General features: G+C 38.5%; 1 non-coding gene across 1 annotated transcript; it reads right to left on the bottom strand.

The window, feature by feature from the left end:
• Positions 1 to 96: 96 nt before the first annotated feature.
• On the bottom strand, positions 97 to 203 carry LOC133295433 (small nucleolar RNA R71). The gene has a single exon (XR_009749337.1). It is a non-coding gene; the product is annotated as a small nucleolar RNA R71 (small nucleolar RNA).
• Between the last annotated feature and the right edge of the window lie 18902 nt (positions 204 to 19105).

Here is a 19105-nt window from a genome sequence, read left to right as displayed (position 1 = left end):
AGATGGTTACAATCATTACCTCAAGGAAGTATCACAACTTGGGATGATCTGCAGACTAAGTTTTTAGCCCGGTTCTTTTCAGCATCAAAGAGGGCGAAATTGAAGGATGAGATCACAGGGTTCAAACAAAAAGAATCAGAGTCTATCTATGAAGCTTGGGAAAGATTCAAAACACTCTAGAGGAAATGTCCACAACATGGAATCGAAGTGTGAAATCAAGCAACAATATTTCTCCAAGGGTTGACAACCAACACAAGAACATTGGTGAATGCCACAGCTGGTGGTTCATTACCAACCAAGACTCCTCAAGAAGCCCTTTGACATATTTGAATCTATAGCATCTCAAGAATTTGACAATGCTACAGTGAATGACAGAAGAATAGGAGTTATAAAACTTGATGGGTATGATGCTTTGTTAGCCAAGAATGATCAGATGATGCAAATGCAAAAAAAAAAACAACAACAACAACAGTTGGATGCTCTCACTAAGCAGCTATCCTGTCAAAATGTTGCTTCTGTGGACACTAATTCTGTGTGTGCAATTTGTGGAAAAGGCCATGTTACAGAAGATTGTGATTATGGGGGACCTGCAGAACAAGCAAAAGTGAATGGGGTATGGTATGATCAGAGGAACCAGAACAACCAGGGGCGAAATTTGTATGTTCATGGAAGAATATAAATCAACACCCAGGGTTCAGTTATAGTTCTAATCATCAGTTGAATCCTCCACTGTATCCTCCTCCACCACATTCGTCATAACAAGGTGTTACCTCTGCGTGGGAGAAAGCTTTTTCACAGTTATCTAAGACCACTACAGAATATATTCAGGGTTCATATTCTTTCAGAGAAGAAACTTCTGCATTCATGCAAGAGACAAAAACATCATTCAGGAACCAGGAAACATCAATCCAGAATTTGGAGACCCAAATTGGTCAGTTGTCCAGACAAATATCTGAGAGATCACAGGAAAAGTTCCCTGGTGATACACTGATGAATCCAAAGGAGCATTGCAAATCCATTACTACAAGAAGTGTGCTTGTGCTTTAACCGGTTAAGAAGAAAGTGGAAGAAAAGAAAGAGGAGCAAGAAGTTGTTGTTGAAGATGATGAAGTTGAAAATGATGAAAAAGACAAAGTTAAGGAAGATAAGAAAGAAGATGAAGTAGTTGTTGAAAACAATTCTTCACCCAAGAAGTTGATGAAGTGGGAGAAGAAGAAAATGCCTGACAAGCAAGACAAGCCAATTAATCTATCTACACATGCAAAAGTTCCTTATCCTCAGAGGTTGAAGCAAGAAATTCAGAAACAGCATTATGCAAGGTTTCTGGATATTTTCAAGAAACTACAGATCAACATTCCATTTGCTGAAGCCTTGGAAAACATGCCCCACTATGCAAAATTTATGAAGGATCTTTTGTCTAAAAAGAGGAAGTTGAAAGATGGTGAGACTGTGGCTTTAACGGAGGAATGTAGCGCCCTTATTCAAAAGAAGCTTCCTCCGAAGTTAAAAGACCCAGGTAGTTTTAGCATTCCTATTGCTATTGGAAATGTGGAAGTAGGAAAAGCACTTTGACTTGGGGGAAAGTATAAATTTGATGTCATTATCCATCTGCAGAGCTTTGGGGATTAACAAGTTGAAAACCACTAATGTTATTCTACATCTAGCAGATAGATCAATTAAGAGACCAGAAGGGGTGGTAGAAGATGTTTTGGTCAAGGTGGATAAATTCATTTTCCCTGTAGATTTTGTAATTTTAGATATGGAATAGGAGGATACTAAAAGTCCTCTACTTCTAGGGAGACCATTCTTAGCCACTGCAAGATCTCTAATTGATGTTGAACAAGGAAAGTTGATATTAAGGGTGAATGAAGAAACAGTCACCATTGATGTGTTTGAAGCTATTAAACATTATGTTGATGTGGAGGATTGTTTCAAAGTAGATATCATACAGAAGGCTGTGGAAGAAGTGATAGAAGAAGAAAACTCTTTACTTGAGGAAGACAAATTTAAGGAGAAAACAAGTGTAGAATACTATAAGGAAGAACCAAAAGTAGAAGAGTTAGAAAAGAAAGTAGATGACATTCCTAAGAGAGCACCCAAGGTGGAACTTAAAGAACTTCCTTCAAATCTCAAGTATGTGTTTCTTGGGGATGATCAAACCTACCCAGCCATCATCAGTGCTTTGTTGTCTAAAGGAGAGGAAGTAAAGTTGATTGAAGTGCTTAAAAAGAACAAAACAGCCATAGGATGGTCATTTTCAGACCTCAAGGGTATTAACCCCTCTTTCTGCACTCATAAAATATTGATGGAAGAGGAGGTTAAACCAGTGAGGCAACCACAGAGAAGACTCAATCCTACTATGAAGGAGGTAGTGAGGAAGGAAGTGGTGAAGTTGCTTGATGCTGGAATGATCTACCCTATTTCTGATAGTGCTTGGGTGAGTCCAGTGCAGACAGTGCCCAAGAAAGGAGGAATGACTGTTGTGAGGAATGAGAATAATGAATTAATTCCCACAAGAACAGTCACTGGCTGGAGAATGTGCATTGATTACCGGAGACTCAACATAGCAACCCGGAAGGACCATTTCCCTATTCCATTTCTAGATCAAATGCTAGAGAGATTGGCAGGACATGTTTTCTACTGCTTTTTATATGGATACTCAGGTTACAATCAGATAGCTGTGGCTCCAGAAGATCAGGAGAAAACTGCATTTACTTGCCCCTATGGAATCTTTGCATTACCGGAGGATGCCTTTCGGCTTATGCAATGCACGAGCGACTTTTCAAAGGTGAATGCTTTCCATATTCTCTGACATGGTAGAAAAATGCATTGAAATTTTTATGGATGATTTTTTCGTATTTGGTCCTACTTTTGATGCCTGTCTAGAAAATTTGGATTGTGTTTTAAAAAGATGCCAAGATAGTAATCTTGTATTGAATTGGGAAAAGTGTCACTTCATGGTGACAGAAGGCATTGTTTTAGGACACAAGGTGTTAAGAAGAGGAATTGAAGTGGATAAAGCCAAAATCTCTGTTATTGATAAACTTCCCCCTCCCATTAATGTCAAAGGTGTGAGAAGTTTTCTTGGTCACGCAGGTTTTCATAAACGCTTTATAAAAGATTTTTCAAAGATTGCAAAACCTTTATGCAAGTTGTTAGTGAAAGAACAAGAGTTTGTGTTTACTGATGAATGCCTTCATGCATTTAACATTATGAAAGAAAAATTGATCACTGCACCCATAATAATGGCACCTAATTTTTCACTACCTTTTGAATTGATGTGTGATGCAAGTGATTATGCTGTAGGAGGGGTGCTAGGCCAAAGAAAAGACAAATTGTTGCATGTCATATATTATGCTAGTAAAATTCTTAATGATGCACAGAAGAATTATGCTACTACAGAAAAGGAATTATTAGCTATTGTATATGCATTTGACAAATTTAGGTCATACCTGTTAGGATCAAAGGTGATTGTTTACACTGACCATGCAGCTTTAAAGTATTTGTTAACCAAGCAGGATGCTAAGCCCAGGTTACTCCGATGGATGTTACTTCTACAAGAGTTTGAAGTGGAAATCAAAGATAAAAAGGGAGTTGAAAACTTGGTGGCTGATCACTTATCCAGGATCACAGAGAAAAATCTACAAGAAGGACAGGAAGTAGTGATTAAAGAAGAGTTCCCTAATGAGCAAATACTGGCCATAAGCACTGTTTCCAAGTTGGTGCAGGATCAAGTCTTGACGATTAATAATCCACTATGGTTTGCAGATTTTGCAAATTACAAAGTTGCTGGAGCAATGCCTAAAGATTTCACATGGCAACAAAGGAAAAAAATTTTGCATGATGCAAGGAGATATATTTGGGATGAACCATACCTCTTCTACAGGTGTTCAGATGGGGTAATCAGAAGATGTATTCCAGAGGACGAACAAGAAGATGTCTTATGGCACTGTCATGGTTCAGCCTATGGTGGACACTTTGCAGGAGAGAGAACACCGGCAAAAGTTTTGATGAGTGGTTTCCATTGGCCAACATTGTACAAGGATGCAAGGAAGTATGTGGAAGCATGTGATTACTGTCAGAGAACTGGTAATATATCCAGGAGATTATGAAATGCCATTGAACAATATACTGGAAGTGGATTTCATGGGACCCTTTCCCTCTTCCTACTTCAATAAGTACATCCTGGTGGCAGTGGATTATGTATCTAAATGGGTTGAAGCCATAGCCACACAAACTAATGACTCTCGGGTTGTGATCGCATTTCTGAAAAAGAATATCTTTGTGTGATTTGGAGTCGTGAGAGCCATAATCAGTAATGGGGGAACACATTTTGACAATCGGTTGGTAGAAGTTGCTCTTGCAAAATATGGAGTCAGGCATAAGATATGTACCCCGTACCATCCACAGACTTGTGGTCAAGTTGAGATTTCTAACAGAGAACTTAAGCGTATACTAGAAAAGACTGTTGGAAATGCTAGGACTCAATGGTCCAAGAAACTTGATGACACCTTATGGGCTTACCGTACAACATTCAAGACTCCTATTGGAATGTCTCCATTCCAATTGTTATTTGGGAAAGCATATCATCAACCGGTAGGGTTGGAACACAGAGCACTGTGGGCTGTTAAGTTCTTAAACTTTGATTCTAAAGCAGTAGGTGAGAAAAGGTTACTTCAATCGGGTGAACTGGATGAATTCCGTCTTTCTGCATATGAAAGTGCAAGCTTGTACAAAGAGAAGACCAAGTTATGGCATGACAGGAAAATCATGCCTAGGGATTTCAAAGTGGGCAACAAAGTTCTGCTGTTCAATTCCAGGTTAAAGCTATTTCCAGGAAAGTTGAAGTCTAGATGGTCTGGACCATTTATGGTGAAGGATATTAAGCCTTATGGAGTGGTGGAAATTATTCCCATGGCTTCTGACCGAAGCTTTACCGTCAATGGTCAGAGGTTGAAGATATACATTGGCAGTGCTGTAGACAGGAAACTTCTTACAGTTGCCCTGATGGAGGTAAGTTAAGTGAGAAATGTCAGGCTCGTGACGGTAAACATGAGTGGGAGGCAACCCACTATATCAGGTATGTAATATACAGTATTATTAATAAATAAATAAAAAGGAATTGAAGAAAATTTCTGAAGGGCTGGGCGCTAAAATGCTTCATGTTGACGTTTTAGCGCCCTCACAAAAGGGAAAATCCAAACATTCTGGAGCTGAGCGTTAAAATGCTCAACCAGGGCGCTAACACGCCCGATGCTCAACAGAAGAAAATTTTGACAAGTGATGGCCGCTAAAACTCTCCCAATGGACGTTTTAGCGGTTCAACGATGGGTCAAAATGACATTCCTGGTCCTTAGCGCTAAAACGTTTAGTCCTGACCGTTTTAGCGTTATCCAGATGCATCACAATGAAAAACTCTTGTCCAGAGCGCTAAAACGTTCAGTCTTGACCGTTTTAGCGTGCTGCTACGCACACCAATGTGAAAATTCTCTGGAGCTCAGCTCTAAAACGTTTGATTTCAACGTTTTAGCGTTTGGTCACTTATATGAATTACACGGTTGTTTCATACATTTAACACACTTTTATATTCTACTCACTCACTCTCATATTCACACACTCTCAAATTCTTCTGCCTCTCTTCTGCATCCATCCAACCATCAACCACAAGGTATGTTACACTATTCCTTCCTCATTTCGAGCATCATAGGTTGTTCTTCTCTTATGTAGTTTTTTTTAGGGGGGGAACAATTGCTTTGATCATATATGTTGCTTGGGTCAATGATTTCCATGTTCTTATTGTTAATAACATGTCAATGATTTGTTGTATAAATCTGGTTAGTTTTTTTTGGGATGAAAGGAACCCAGATATTTGATTCACAAATTTGAATTTGCACACACACACCAGGTGTTTGCTGAATTGCCTGACCAGAAAAGCCCAGAGCGCTAAAACAATTGACAGACAACGTTTTAGCGCTCAACCGTTTTGTACCACGAATCTGCCAGCCCGCTAAAACGCTCAATGTGAACTTTTTAGCGCGCTGGCCCTGTTACATGCATGATTTTGTGACACTGGTCCAGCATTATGGGGGTTGTCTTTCCTTTAGATTATGGATCCATCTCAACCAATTCTTTCAAATTTAAATCTGGGAACTTTGGTTTCATTATTTCTCAAATTTCTTTGATTCATTGACTAAGTTATTATTTTATGCAACCAGGAACATGTCTTCCCATCCAAGCAACCCACCAAAAAGAGGCCCAGAGTTACCAAGGGCAAAAAACCTACTCCTCCACCTTCTTATGATTCAACTCTATGGAGGAGTGCTGCACATGAAACCAGATTCAATGACAAGACATCATCTAGGCCATTTGTCCGAGAGAGAAAATTCATCTTGGACAAAGATGAATATCCTAAATTTCAATCTGTGTTGGTTAAGCGGGAATGGAGAAGTTTGGTATGATGATGGAAAATAGCAGCCAAGCTATTTGTAGGGAATACTATGCCAATGCCTACAATGCAGATGAAGGCGGCAAGCGGCATTATTTTAGTTTTGTTCGGGGGGAAAAAGTCAAGTATGATGCTCACACAATTCAGAAACTTTTGAGGATCTCTTACTGTGATTACATACAGCAACAAAATTGTCAGTTTCTCAGAACTTGGCAAAAGATTGACAACCCCCCAAAGAGAAGCAGCCCAGAATTTTTGACTTGGACTAAATTGGGAGAGGCTGAGCCTGTGTTGCACACTGTGGCCAAACCTAATTAATCTTGGGAGATGACGAAAGATGAAGTTAATCCCAAATTTTTGTTGTTGAGGCAGTTGAATGGACCAGCTAGGGTGTGGTATCATTTTTTGGTTTCAAATGTACTGCCTACCTCCAACCAGGCTGAAGTTATTCTGATGAGGGCTGTTTTGATTTACACTATCATGACTGGGAAGAAAGTGGATCTTCCTATTATTCTTCAGAATAGAATTTATGAGATGGCACATTCTGATAGTAGTACTGCAGCACTGGGTCACAGTTCTTTAATCCAGCATTTGTATAAGAGAGCTGGAGTTGACATTCCTGAGATTGGAGCGCAGGTTAAGTTACATCCTGATATTAATGCAAAGATGATCACACAACAGCTTCGGATTGGAGGAGGAATAGCCTCCAGTTTGACACCGGGAAGGAAGAAAATGACAGAGGCAGAGTCAGAGTCAGTACGCCACAGGCGATCATCAAAGCACTGGCTGGTCAACACAGAGGTCGGTCTGGGGATTTTACGCCGACGTCTCAAATTCATGCAGATGAGTCAGAGATCATATCAGACTCAGATGGTTCAGATGATGACGACCCTCTATGAGGCACAGGGAGTTCAGCTGGCAGAGTTTCATATTGAGGAGTACCCTCATTCAGAGGAGGAGGATGCATTTGAGGCAACCGCTACAACATTCTTTGAAGAGCGCGCTGATGAGGATGAGGCTGTGATGGTTGCCATGGGTACTGGTGATCCGCCTGCTACTGATTAGGCTGCTGGAGATCAGCCTGTTGGAGATAGTACTGGTGTGGAGGAGGATCAGCCTGCTAGTGCTGCAGATGAGGACGACTCGATGTCCCACATTGACTTTTGATTTCACTCCTCTTTAGTTTCTGTTATTTTGATCTTAGTTTCTTTTAGTTTTATTTTTCTATTAGTTTACTTTTGTAATTCAGTTAAGTACGTTGGGATAATTGCTGTTTTTGCATGATGCACATTACGATAGTACTGATGCTATTGGTTTATATATGAAAGTGTTTCAGTGATCAATTCTGGCTGCGTATAATTTTTAGATTTAAATTAGTTGTTTGGGACAACAACGTTTAAATCTGAGAATTGGTTATGAATGAATGGCATGCAAACATCATGGAGATGTCACACAAATTGATGAGCCAAAACAGGGAAATATCTCAATTTTTTTCTTTTCTAAGTTTTCTTGTGTGATTTGGAATTCAGTTGTGATATGGAATTCAATTAGGATAAGACTATTCAAAATTTTATATGATTGATCAAATTAAGGATACAATCTTATACCTTGCATGTTGAGCAAAAATGAAATGATTGCATGACTCATTCAATGTGAAAGAGTAGAGAGATTAGTTGTGATATATATAGAGAAAGTCAAGCATGCACTCTGAACTGTGAGAATTTGAGCCTACACAGAAAATTTTATTTAGAGAGCACTTCACTGCATGAATAACTCTAGAACTTGAAATGGTTTATGATGTGTAGTGTAGAAATGATTGAGGCACTTCCTTCTTGAACCAGAAAGTTTAAACGGCCAACCCTAATGTTTCCATTTCATGAAACCCTTGAGCTTAAGCCTGTTTGTTCTATAAAACCAAGAGCCTACATCCATTCCGATCCTTCAGATTAAAAGTTTCAGATAAGGGATAATGGATGAAAGTTCTGTTGGGAAAAAAGTGTTTCCTGTAATAAATGAATGCACAAAGTGCTGGAAATATAGAAAAGAAGAAGGAAGAAAAAGGAAAAAAAAAAGGAATTAAAGACACAAAGTGTTGAAAGAAAAAGGAAGAAGAAAGGTTCAAAGAAAAAGAAAAGTTTTAGAAAAGGAGGTACAAGGAATGAAAAGAAAGGGAGTTGGAAGGATTAAGAAGAATATGGTTAAATGCACCACTAGGGATAGCCTAGTGGTGTTGGGTGTGTTAAGAGTGTATTAGGTGTGCGGTTCGATTCCTTGTAATGTCCAAAAAAAAAAAGAATATGGTTAAATACAATTGTGATCCTTCCCTTATCTGAATCTGATTCCTTTAATCTGAACCCTTCCTTTAACATAGAATTTTACCTCTAGTCAAGCCATATACCAAGCCATATTGCCAACTGTACAAAGACCTTTTTGATCTGCTATACGGATCATTGTTACTGTAGAAAGTGAGAAGATGGGCAAGCCTATGGTAGTTTGAGTACAGTGAAGATTGAATGATAAGTGCACCCTTAAACTCTAGAGTGCAAGAGAGCTAAATTCTCACAATTTTTGAGAAGTTCCTAGTGAGGGGGTGTTTTGTTTGGAAGTCTCTGTATATCATCTCTACCGATCTGTTGAAAAGTAAAAAATGATGTTGGGCAAATCATAGAAAATAAGAGATTGCATGGTTATAAGCTTGTATCTTGAAATGTTGATCTTCTGTCAATTGAAAGTCATCGTCATGAATTTCAAATGTAAAGAATCTCAATTCCTTCTCTGTCTTTAATTCATTACTGAGGACATCAATGTTCAAATCTGGGAATTGTGATAAACCATTGGTTTATAAGGTTTTAAAGAATGAATTAGCTTAATTTTGTGTGATTAAATGGATGGAAAAAAAGGTTAATGTCCTGGAAAGTCCTAAATACAAGTTCTGAAGTTTGTGTTGAAAATTTACATTGTTCTTGCAGGAAAATGAATCTCAAGAAGCAAAAGAGATAAGGAAAAAGATTCTGAACAATTTGGAGGATTCAAGTGTTGAGCGCTAAAACGGCCAAAGCAAACGTTTTAGCGCGCTGCTGCAAAAGGAAGCCCAAAAGTGCTGGTGTTGAACGCTAAAATGGCCAAAGCAAATGTTTTAGCGCGTAGATGTTCAATAAAATGCCCAAATTCCCTGGAAGTGTGCGCTTTAGCGATCATGATGAAATGTTTTAGCGCTGAGGACAGTTAAAAGCGGTTAGGCATCCTTCAAGTTGAGCGCTAAAACGTCCAACAAGGAGCGTTTTAGCGTTTCAACGTTCGTGACAACAATTACAAAGGAGCGCGTTTTAGCGCTCAATCCAGCGTTTTAGCGCCTATGTCAGTTTCTGGATGTTATTTTAGTTTTGAACTTGTAAACTATAAAAGGGCAAGGGGCCTTCACACTTAGTATCTGATTTTTCATTCTCTGAATTTCAAAATTCCTTAGGTCTTAGTCTTGTATTTGTTTTAGTATACTTTATGTAATGGTGATGGAAGATTGAAGATTCAACAACATGACAATGGAGTTTGATCTTTCCTCTTCTCTTGGTATTTTTGTTTCTATGTCTGAGTAAAGTCCCTTGTAGTTGGATTTCAATGGAACTCAAGCATGAATTTATGTATGGTTGATTGAATATTATGATTATCTTTTATGTGATGGAATGAAAGTGTCTTTGTTAATTCTTTCCATTAAGGAAGTAACGTAGAACAAGAATGTTTACATTACTTCGGTAACTAGAAATTTCATCATCAGTGTTCTATTATTCAGGAATGGAAATAGGATTCTGATGCATCTTTAAAATCTCAGTGATTAATGTATGTATTGAGAAGGTAATCACCAAAGGATTGGGGTCCCTTGTAGTCGGGGGCATATCCGGATATCAATATCCGGATATCTCTCTTCCAATATCCGGATATCATATCTGAAAGAAAAATGACCTTGAAGGTCGAAGCATGTGAGAGGGAAAAACAAAATTTTTCAAGCGGAATAACACATGCAATCAAGATTCATGCTTTAAGACAGCATGATGTTACCTTTGTTTGTGATTCAAACACCAAGGAGATCAGTGTCAGGTTTGAAGGGTTCAAACCCTCTAACGTTGATCCACACCACCCCACGTCAAGATGCAAGAACTTTTCTTGAAAAGCCACCAATTGATCACCACAAAAGCTTGCTAGGCGTCCAATGTGTGAAGGAGGAGGCTAGGTAAATGTGTTTAGAAGAGTGAAGTCTTCAGCATGAATACTTCACAAAAGTGGGGCATGGATGCTCTTAGAAAAGGCTAGGTTAATTCCAAAAACACATAAGGAAAAACCTAACAAAAGTGGCGCACCAAAAGGATGAGAGGAAGCAAGGATGCAATCATATTTTGTTCTTCAAATTCTGATCACAAATGGCGCACATAAAGGGAGAGAAAGGGTGGAGTTGTTGCAATTCAAAATTCTCAACAACCTACCATATAATCCTCATGAGACTAGATCTTTATCTAGTCAAAATTCTAACCTAATGGCCATCATATGGCCAGCCATCTATGCTCCCCATTCAGCCCCAAAAGGGGTCCAGATACGTTGAGCAGTTGCATTCAAATTTGAACCAACTCACTAACTGATTCTCTCAACCAACCAAATCTGATTGGAGCTTATTTGGTTGACTAGATGACACTTATAATCACACCAAATCAGCGCCCCAAACAGCTCTTGGTGATCTCCAAAGATCTCCTCTTGATACAATGGATTTGTTCCAACAAGATCTTATCTTATCCTTTTGTTACGAAACAACTTTTCATAGCCAATTTAAATTCAAATTCAAACTTTAAATTCAAACGTTCAAACATTTAAATTCACACGTTCACACATTTAAATTCAAAATTCAAATTCAAAATTTAAATTCAAAATTTAAAATTAAAATTTCAAATTTCAAATTTCAAATTTCAAAATCAAAATTCGAATTTCAAAATTCAAATTTAAAAATTCAAAATTTAAATATTTGATAATTAATTTAACTAATTAAATTAATTAGTAATGTCTTGGACCATCCAAGCCCATTACATGATCCATGCGCCCTTTTTCCTTTTAGGTGGGCTTCCAAACTTCTTATTGGGCTAACAACCATTATTAGGCCTAATACCTTTAATGCTAGATCATCATGACAATAAGGTGTTAGTGTGTGACCCATTAGGTCCAACATAGCGACTGACATAAATGGGCTCGGGCCCAACAAGCCCACAACTCATTTAATGACAACACAGAGCACTAGCAATGCTTTGTTGCCCCAGAACTAGTTAGATTAATGACTTGATCATCTTATTACACATATTTGGTTGCCGTATGCATTTCCTTTCATCTCGGTTACCTTCCCATTATACCTAGGTTGAGGTTACGTATCAACCCTTGCGGTTTAGGGTAAGCTTTAATTCGCAATAGGGAATCTCCAATTTACTGACTCTAAAGGAAGATCATCTCATGATCTCTTTTACTATGCATAGATTCGCGAGTCTTGTAAATGTCATCCCGATTTTTCCAGTTTACAGATAACCTAATCCCTTACAAAGATTTGACGAATTCCTTCAGCTTATCACCCTAGGCATGTGCTCTTTCAGGACATGCCCAAAAGTATACCTATGAGTCTCCATGTTTCAGGAAGACGAGGTATACAATCAAAACATGCCTTCTAGAACACAGTCTAGGTGACAACTTATGGTCTAAGGAAAGACATACCCAAATATTAAGAGACTGCTCTAATGATACTTTTGTAAGATTTTCTCAGAGTCTCTTTGTGGGTCTGTTCAGTGCGAGCTATACCCTTAAAGGTCCACCCACGACTTTAGCTAAGACATCTCCATATCTGTAGCTTATGAGGTCTTTACTTTGTATCATAATACAAGTAGATAAGTCGTGCTAGTCTTACCCGAGATTACTGATCCCCATTCTCAGTGTCTCTAGACTAGGAACATAAAATTAGGAATAAACATCTGGTATCCTTAAATCCTCATGATCGTGATCTCATCACAGATACTCAATAGATACCTATTTTATTCCAAGGGGTTTATCCAGTTACTCATATAATATATTAACAATAATATTGAGACAAAATATGAAACAGGATAAAGAGTGCCTATTATTTATTTGTGACAATATAAAAAGGTCCACATATGTCCTAATCTAATCAAAAGATTGTCTCTAGGACATCCATATACTAACAAGCTCCCACTTGGCCTAGAGCCAATCTGACCTAAGTCTTATACCCAAAGCCTCATAATGACTATCATGTTTTCTCTGAGAAACAACCTTTGTAAGAGAATCGACTAGGTTATCATCTGTGGGAACATAATTCATCTTTACATCCATCCTATCAATGATTACTCTAATCAGGTGATATCTGCGGAGCGCGTGCTTAGATCTTTGATGAGACCTAGGTTCCTTTGACTGTGCAATGGCTCCAGTGTTGTCGCAAAGCAACTGTATGGGCTCATCCACGCTTGGAACCACCCTTAGTTCATATATGAACTTCTTGATCCACACGGCCTCCTTAGCCGCTTCTGAAGCAGCTATGTATTCAGCTTCTGTCATTGAATCTGTTGTAGTCTCATGCTTGGAATTCTTCCAAGATACTGCCCCACCATTTAAGGTGAATACGAACTCTGATTGTGACTTGCAGTCATCTTTGTCACTCTGAAAGCTGGCATCAGTGAATCCTTTCACTGAAAGCTCATCAACCCCACCATAGACCAGAAACACATCCTTAGTTCTTCTCAAGTACTTAAGGATGGTCTTGATTGCTGTCCAGTGACCCTCTCCAGGGTCAGACTGGTATCTGCTCGTAATGCTCAAAGCATATGAGACATCTGGTCTCGTACATATCATGGCATACATGATGGATCCAATAGCCGAAGCGTATGGAATTCCACTCATGCGATCCTTCTCAGGCTGTGACTTAGGAAACATAGCCTTGGAAAGATGTACCCCATGACTGACTGGAAGAAAACCCTTTTTCGAACCTTCCATGCTAAACCTCTTTAGCATCTTGTCAACATACGTGGATTGAGATAAACCCAGCAGCCTCTTGGATCTATCTCTATAGATCTTTATACCAAGTATAAAGGTCGCTTCTCCCAAATCCTTCATAGTGAAGCTTTCTGAAAGCCAGTCTTTTGTTGTTTGTAATATGGGGATGTCATCTCCTATTAGCAATATGTCATTTACATAAAGTACCAGGAAGACGACATTACTCCCACTAACTTTCTTGTAAACACAAGGTTCATCCTCGTTCTTGATGAAACCGTTACTCCTAACCACTTCATCAAAATGAATTTTCCAACTCCTTGATGCTTGACGATATCCTTTCGCAACCAACCTATCTTTGTAGGTTTGAACGTTGCCATTTGTATCAGTCTTTCTTTTAAAGACTCATTTATTACCGATAGGAACTATTCCTTGTGGTTTAGGAACCAAGGTCCGTACCTTGTTTTGATGCATCGAATCTATTTCAGATTCCATGGCTTCAAGCCACTTAGAGGAGTCAACATCCTTGACCGCCTCCTCATAGTTACTAGGTTCATCATCCTCGACGGTTTGTTGATTCTCAATCACAAGCCCATACCTCTCAGGTGGATAGATGACCCTAGTAGATCTACGAAGTTGTGTGTTTACTTCTCCATTGGAGAACGTCGCCTGCGGAGCAGACTCGGGTTCCTCAATCTGTTCTTGTGGTCCTTGAGCTTCTTCAAGATCAATCTTACTCCCACTAGCTCCTTGAGAGATCAAATCCTTCTCAAGGAACTCAGCATTCTTGGACACAAACACCTTGTGTTCATCCATAGAGTAAAAGTAGTATCCCTTAGTACCTTTAGGATACCCCACAAATAGATATTTAGTACTCTTAGCACTAAGCTTGTCTGATGCCAACGCTTTGACATATGCTGGCGATCCCCATACCCTGAGGTAACTTAGGTTGGGTCTCTTACCATTCCATATCTCATATGGTGTGGTGTGAACAGATTTAGACGGTACCCTATTTAGAAGGTATGCCGCTGTGTGTAAGGCATATCCCCAAAACGATTTTGGAAGTTGAGTCTCACTCATCATAAACCTGACCATGTCTAACAAGGTCCTGTTTCTCCTTTTGGAGACACCATTTTGGTGTGGTGTGTAAGGTGTAGTAAACTGCGAGACAATTCCATTTTCTCTCAGATAATCCTGAAACTCATGGCTCAGATATTCACCACCACGATCTGATCGCAATTTCTTAATCATCTTGTCATGCTGTTTCTCTACTTCATTCCTAAACTCTTTAAATTTTTCAAAAGCTTCGAATTTATACCTCATTGGATACACGTACCCAAATCTTGATTTATCATCAGTAAAGGTAATGAAATAGGAGTATCCTCCTCTAGCCTCTATAGACATTGGGCCACAAACATCAGAGTGAATGAGTTCTAATAACTCACTAGCCCTATGACTCTCAAGCCCTTTGGGCTTGTGACGATTCATTTTCCCAGCTAGACAAGATTCACATTGTCCATAGGATTCCAAATCCATGGAATCTAGGTATCCATTTGCATGCATCCTAGACAATCTTGTTTCGTTTATGTGCCCTAGTCTACAGTGCCAAAGATAAGATTGATTATCTGTCTTAGGTCGTTTCACATTTACATTGAGCACTTCAGTTCCCATTTCTAAAACATATAAACCATTTATTAAAGAAGCAGTACCAAAAATAATATCATTCAAAATGATAGAAAATGTACCATCCTTAATAGTGAAAGCAAAACCATCTTGTTCTAAAAAAGAAATAGAAATAATGTTTCTAGAAATGCTGGGAACATAAAGACAATTATTCAAATGCAATAAGAGGCCCACAGGCAAAATGAGGTCGGTATCTCTAATAGTATGAGCAACTCTTGCTCCATCACCAACGCGGAGGTCCACCTCGTTCTTCTCAATCTTCTAGGGCTCCTAAGCACCTGCAACACATTGCATATTATGAGAACCACAACCGGTATCCAATACCCATGAAGTCGGATTAGCACAAGAATAATTTATCTCAATCATGTAAATACCTGAGGTAGAAGCATCATCATGCTTCTTATCCTTCACACTCTTCAGATAGTCTGGACAATTCCTCTTCTAATGGTCATTCTTGCCACAATGGAAGCACACAACATCGCTTTTGTCCTTGGGTGCACTCTTACCTTTCTTTTCACCTTTCTTTTTATTGGGTTTTCCTTTGGGCTTAAGGGAGTCGCCTTTCGCAGGCTCCTTGCCCTTACCCTTGGCCTTGCTAGGCCCACCAATCAGAAGAGCTTGTGTCCTATCCTTCTTGATAGACACTTCAGCAGTTGTTAACATACTTAACAACTCTGGAAAGCTCACAAGCATCCCATGCATATTGTAATTCATAATGAATTCACTGAAAGAAGGAGGAAGTGATGATAGAACTAAGTCATTAATTAATTCAGCATCCATTATGATGCCTAGACCCTCTAGCTTCTCAACGGGCGCTATCGTCTTCAGGACATGGCGGTTAAAGGATATGCCTTCAGTCATCTTGCATAGGAACAATTCCCTAAAGGTCTCACACCTCTCATGCTTATCCTTCTTATCATACAACTCATTAAGATGAAGAACAATGGAGGGGGCATCCATATGTTCGTGCTGCTTTTGCAGTTCAGGCGACATGGATGCCAGCATGATGCAACAAGCCAACACATTATCATCCATGTTCTATTTATGAGCTTCGAAATCGAAATTCTCATAACCAGCTTCCCCTTCCTTAGGAGCTATGGGTAAATCAGCATCCAGGACATAAGCTATCTTTTCGGCCCTAAGAACAATTCTTAAGTTCCGATACCAGTCCATAAAGTTTGAACTAGTCAGTTTGTTCGTATCGAGTATTGAGCGCAGTGACAGTGGATTAGTATTACTAAAAACTGAAAAATGTAAAGATAGATTAATTAATATATATTTTCTTGTAATAAGAACAAATTATTAAAGACTTTAAATAATTCGCATGTCCCACTATTTTATCTAAGTCAACGACCCTTAAACTTTGACTTAGGGTTGTTCTACATTTAGATTTTACCTTAGTGGGATTTTAAGAGTGCGATTAATTATTTTAACCCTCGTCTGAGACTGCAAGATTAAATTAAATAATGGGTCGATCTTTATCAATAGTATCTCATACCCTCTCTTAACATTAGGTTGACAACTCCTTGTCACATAGTGGGCATCTCATGCAACCTACCTATCACTATTACCCTAAGCACATGAGCCCGGATGAGCCTGCAACTCATGCTCTTAGTTAAGCACTAACCAGCACCCTAAGTGTCTCACACTTCTAATACTACTCTTACTCAACGAAATAGTGGGTCCCAACTGAGTTGTGGAGCACCACTATTTAGAGGAGGTTTGAGTAATACTGGTGGTGGGAGGTAATCATGCGCTTAATAATTTATTCCTTTTAAGGGTTCCTTTTATTTAGGGTTTATTAAGTCTCATCAAACGCGTATGCATTATTATCATGCTAGTCGTATCCTATGTCAAACATCTATCGGATTACACTAGTCGTTATTGGGCGTGCATAATAATACATACAAACGCGATTTGTCCAATTTCATGCATACTAGTCATTTTTAAAACATAAAAGCATACATCCGCGATACACTATCTCATGCATACTAGTCATTTTTAAAACATACAAGCATATAAAACACTTTTATTTGAGATAGTCATGGTGCTCGCGCATTCGCCCATCTTGCTTCTCAAGCCACGGCTGCTTGTCGTCTAAACGCCACTAGCCTAATTTTCTAATTACAAGTAATTAAATAAACTCCAAAACATCTTTGGAGGGACAAATGAAAAATTACAAAATTTAAAATTCAAATTACACCTCTAATTTAAATAGAGCAAAATTACACCTTTAATTTAAAAATTTGAAATTCAAATTTCGGGCACATGACCATCCCCTTCCCCTTTTGCACCTGAAAGGTTAGACAACTTTGTTTGCACAAGATATCAAATATCATAAAATATGTTCATTCACACGTCTTAACATTTTAACAGTTAAAATGTAATTACAAGAATCATGATTCAAATTTTTCTTAATTTTTCTCTTAATGGCCGAATTATATAACAATTTTTATAATTCAAATTTTGTTAACTCTTTCTCAAAGAACACAAAATTAAACCATGCATGCAGCCATAAACCCTTTAATGGCCGAATCATATATGCATGTATATGATAAATTTTGTCACAAAAAATTTCATGCTATGCTCAAGATACAATTCATGGAGAAAAATAAGAAAACAATCAAGGTACTCTAAGTACCCTTCATGGCTGAATCATCCCTTTCAAAAAGGTGTTTATAACACCTCACAATTTTAAATCAAGTAGTTAAAATATTAAGTGAGCAATCAAGTGATGGATTAGTGAAAATCCTAAAGATTAGGCCAAAATACAAAGAAAGGGCAAAACGGTAATTAGCCAACACGCAACACTAGGAAGATAAAAATTGAGTAGAAGGTCTCAGATGGTAAAAATAACCCTGAAAATGGGTTCAGAACGAAAAATTGAGTGGATAGGCAAGTTTCAGAAAAATCAGTGAATAATGTTTTTCGCTGGTAAAAATACCGCGTTACGATTGCACCGTAAAACGTGCCAGTTGAATTTTGAGCTCTAGTTTTCAAATATGAGTTATAAATGGTCTAATGACTTAGGAAATATGATTGTTGATAAAATTCGATGAAAGTAAGTCATTTTGGGGAAACGTGCCAACGGCGCGCGCGATAGCTTAAAAACAGTGTTTTCTCCGAACGAATGGAGGACTCTGATTCATCTGATCAAGCCTAATTAAAGTGGAATAGTTAATGTTAAAAATTAGATTTTCTAAATAGGCTTTGAATTTACGGACGTTTAGTGAGAGTTTTGACGCGTTTTGAATCGCGTGAGGTGGCGTGGGACCCACCCCACTTGAAAGTCACTTAAACATCTCATCACTCCACTATTCATCATCATTCTCACTCTCTTCTCTCTCCCCCAAACCCGAGTTCAGCCCCTTCCCCCTTCATCTTTATGCAAGTTTTTCTTCTCACCATTAATCACTCATTTCTCCACCAAATCACTTGATTCTTGTGTTGAAATTCCTTGGAGTGATTAAAATTGAATGGAAATTCCTTGGAATGTCATAGGGAAAGATTCGAACCTTTGAGGAAAAATTGAGGAATTGATGTTGAAAAATGATTTGGATGATGATTTGTGTAGTTATATAGTGCTTAGATGGGTTGTGTTGTGGTTGGAAAGTGTTTGAATCAATGGGAAAAGGGAATTGTGTTTAGAGACCTAAATGAGCCCAAAATGAAATATTTCGCAAAACGATGCGTAAATGTCATAAAACGGAAAAACGACGATTGAACTAGCCTCTAAGCAACCTAAGGGAGTTTTATAAAATGAGAAAGAAAATTTAGAAAGGGGGAGATTTGGCGGTTTTCGCGTTTTGATGTAATTCGACGCGAAAATGACGAACCGACACTTGAATTGGCCTATTGACAACCTAATGAGACGTAACAAAATGAGAAAGAAAATTTAGAAAAATAAATCTTAAATTAACACTTGAATGGCCGAACCATCAAGGGAGGATGGGGAGG

The sequence above is a fragment of the Gastrolobium bilobum genome, unplaced genomic scaffold, assembly GCF_033153095.1.
Source record: "Gastrolobium bilobum isolate Gb01-03AN ecotype WA unplaced genomic scaffold, APGP_CSIRO_Gbil_v1 utg25322, whole genome shotgun sequence".
NCBI lineage: Eukaryota > Viridiplantae > Streptophyta > Magnoliopsida > Fabales > Fabaceae > Gastrolobium > Gastrolobium bilobum.
The sequence above is the reverse complement of the archived record's forward strand: the minus strand, read 5'-3'. Positions and strand labels throughout refer to the sequence as shown.